Below are 3,928 nucleotides of genomic sequence, written 5' to 3'. Positions count from 1 at the left end.
TGTGTGTGAAGAAAAAAGAGAAAATAAAAAAAAGAGAAGAACAGAAAAAGAGAGAAAAAAAAGAAAGAAAAAAAAGTAAAAACAAAAGATAAAGAAAGAAGAAAAAAGAGATAAAACGAGAGAAGAAGAGAGAAAAGAGAAAAAAAAGAAAAAAAAATAAAAAAAAAAAAAGAAAGAAAGAAAAAGAGATAAAGAGAGAAAAAAAGAAAAGATAAAATAAAATAAAAAAAAAGAAAGAAAGAAAAAGAGAAAGAGAGAGAAAGAAGAGAAAAAATAAACAAATTGAGAGAGAAAAGATTATGAAGAGAAGAGAAAGAAAAGAGAATAAAAGAGAAGAGAGAGAAGGCAGAAGAAGGTAGAGAGTTATTAGTTAGATATAGAAAGAGAGATAGATTTATGATATGTATGTTTTTTTTTGTTTTGATTTTTTTTTTTTTTTTAAGGAAATTGTATTATTTTGTGATAATGGTGTTTTTTTTTTTGTTTTTTTGTAAAATATTAAAATTTTATTGAAATATTATTTTTTTTGTGTTGGTGTGTGTTGTGTGTGTGTGTATATTATATTTGAAAAGATGTGTTGTTTGGGTTAGATTTTTAAATGAAATAAAATGTTAATATTAAAGTTTTTTATGTTAGTTTTGAATGAAGAAGGAGAAAGTAGTGAGGGGGATTGAAAATATGGGATGGGAGACTTTTATATTAATTTTTTAACTGAGTTCGCGACGAATGACATTTTTTAATTTTTCAATTTTTTTAGGTATATGTTCTTTTTAGAATGGTCATGTGAAAATTTGTTTTATTGGAATTTTTGTTTATTAATGGGGTGGAGGACGGGGTATATAGTTTAATGATGTGTAAAAGGATAAAATTGAAAATTACCAAGGTGAAAATGAAATAATTAGATAAAATAATAAATGAAGATATGAAAGAATAATATTTATAATAATAGATAAAAAATAGAAATAGTAAGTAGTAATAAAATAAAAAAATAAAAGAATAAGAAATCCCTCACTCATACCCATAAAAAAGAAAAAGAATAAAAGATAGAAGGAAGCAGAAAAGCATACCCTTCCATGCTGTCATCCTCATCTCCCCTACTCTTCTTGTTCGCCTCCTCCTCCTACCGCCTGCCCTCGTCTTCCGCCTCCTCCCCTTGTCCCCTCCGTCTCCCCATCCTCCCCTCCTCCCCTTCCCCTTCCCTGCCCTTCTTCCCTCCTCCATCCCCTCCCTCCCCCCTTCCTCTCTCCTTTCTTTCCTCCTCCACCCTCCCCTCCTCCTCCTCCTCCTCCTCCTCCTCCTCCTCCCACTTCCTCCCTCCTCCTCCTCCTCCTCCTCCACCTCCTACCCCCCACCACCACCTCTCCAACCCAACCTCCCTCCTCCAACATCCCCCTCCCTCCCTCCTCCACCCTACCACCACGCCCCACCACAACCATCCTTACCCTACCTCACACCACCACTTCTCCCTCCACCCTACCCTCACTCCTAAACCCCACCTACTCCCTGTCCTTTCTAACTCCCTCCCACCCCTACTCCTCACCTTTCCCTCTCCTCCTCCTCCCTCCCCTTCCTCCCTCCTCTCCTTACCTCATCCTTTCCTTCCTACCGTTCTCTCCTCCTCCCTCCTACCTCTCTCCCTCCTCCTCCTCACTTCTCTACTCCACCTATTAAACTCCTACCTCCTCAGTCCCCTTCCTCCTTCCCCCCTTCCCCTTCTCTTATCTTCCTCTTTACCTCTTCCTCTTCCTCTATCTTTACCTCTTTCCTCTCCTCTCCTCCTCCTCCACACCCCTTCCCCCTCCCCACACCCCCACACACCATCCACCCCCTCCATCTCCTCCTCCACATTCCTCCAAACCACCCCTTATATTCCAACATAACCCCCCCTCCCCCCTAACACAGCAGGACGCCAACAAACCACTCCTCTACCACCTCCCACCAACCAAACCACCACCACCTCCTTCCTCCACTCCCTCCGACCCTTCCGTCTTCCTCTTACCTCCTTCCCCTCCTCCTCCCCTACCTCTTTCTCTCCTCTTTTCCCCTCCCTCTACCTCTCCTCTCCCTTCCTCTTCCACTTCCTCTTCTTCCTCTTCTTCCTCCTCCTCCTCTCACCTCTTCCTCTTTCATTCTCTCCTCCCTCCTCCCACCCTTCATTCTTCCTCTTTTCCTCTTCCTCTCCTCTTCCTCTAGACCTCTTCTTAAATCACTCCTCCTCCGCCTCATCCTCCTCCCCATCCTCACACTGCATAATCCGCATCATCCCCATCCCGACCCTTCCTCTTCCTCCTCCTCCTCCTCCTCCTCACCCTTACTCTGCCATCCGCCTCCACCCTAAAAGTCATCTTCCTCCTCCTCCTCATCACCCTTCCTCTTGCCTCCTCCACTTCCTCTTGTTCCCTCCTCCCCTTCCTCTTCCTCCTCCTCCCCCCTTCCTCTTTCCTCCTCCCCTTACTCTTCTCCTCTCCCTTCACCTCTTCCTCCTCCCTTCTCCTCCCCTCCTCTTCCTCCTCCCCTTCCTCTTCCTCCTCCCCTTCCTCTTCCTCCTCCCACAATCGCTTATTTTTAATCCCTTCCACTTCACCCGCTCACGTCTCCCCCCCGCACCACCCCCCCACCTTCATCCTTAACAAATCCTCTCCATACCCCCCTTCCCATTACCATCCCAACAATCTCCACCATATACTCCAATCGACCACATAGTCACTGACGTACATATCTATCGAATAACAAGAAGTACATATTAAAAAAATTTTAACTGTTATTGATATTAAGAGAGTAAATTTGAAATTTAAATACAAATAATTAACGAAGAAATGATAGTTGAAAATAGTAGAAAATTTTCTGTATTTTAAAATCAAAAAATAACTTTTTAATATATTATTTTGTTTGTTTTTTTTTTTTATTTTTTTTTTTATATTTATATATATATATAAATTTATATTTTTTTAGATTTTTTATAATATTTATTAACAATAGTATTTTTTTTATTTTAGAGATTTATTTAATTATATATATATATATATATATATATATTTATATTATTTTTGATTTATATTTATTGTATTAATATATACTAATTATATATAAATTTTTGATTTTTTTTTTATTATGAAATTTAAATATTGGTTTTATATATTTGTATATATATTTTTTTTATTTTTAAATATATATATTAAATATTTTATTATATTATTTAGATTTTTATTTTTGAATTTTTAAAGTTTTAGGTTTTTTGTATTATATATTTTTTATGTTATAGTTATTTATTAGATACATGCAAGAATAAATATTAATATGAATTTATAATATAAGAAAAATATAGAAAAAAATAGATACTTATATAAAATTATATATATATGATAATATATTATATATAAATATAATATAGTAAAATATACATCTGTTAAAATCAAAAACAATATAATATATAACAAATATATATAAATATAATAATATATATATATATAATAATATAAAATAATAAAATATATAGATAATAAATATATATATAAATATATATATAAAAATATATATAATAAAAAAATCTAAAAAAAATATATTTATATATATAAATCAAACAATCTAATAAAGATAATATAGATAAAATATACAAATATATAACGTAATCTATAAATCTATAAATAAAAATTTAAATTTACATATATAAGTATAATTAATTTTTTTTTTTATTTTTTATATTTAAGATATAATATAGTATATATAACGGATGAGTGTAAAGCGGCGTCGTCCGAGGCCTTTTACTCATATTCTGACGAAATGGCTCGAGGACCTATAGTGGTTCTAACGGCAAAAACCACCATTTAGTCCTGAAAGTACAAAATGTATAATTAATGTAAACACAGACAAAGGAAAATTTAATCAATTAATTCGTAGTTCACAAATATTCTAAGTAAGGTAAGATATA

This window comes from Penaeus chinensis, chromosome 36 (genome assembly GCF_019202785.1).
Source record: "Penaeus chinensis breed Huanghai No. 1 chromosome 36, ASM1920278v2, whole genome shotgun sequence".
NCBI lineage: Eukaryota > Metazoa > Arthropoda > Malacostraca > Decapoda > Penaeidae > Penaeus > Penaeus chinensis.
This window is presented reverse-complemented; position numbering follows the sequence as displayed.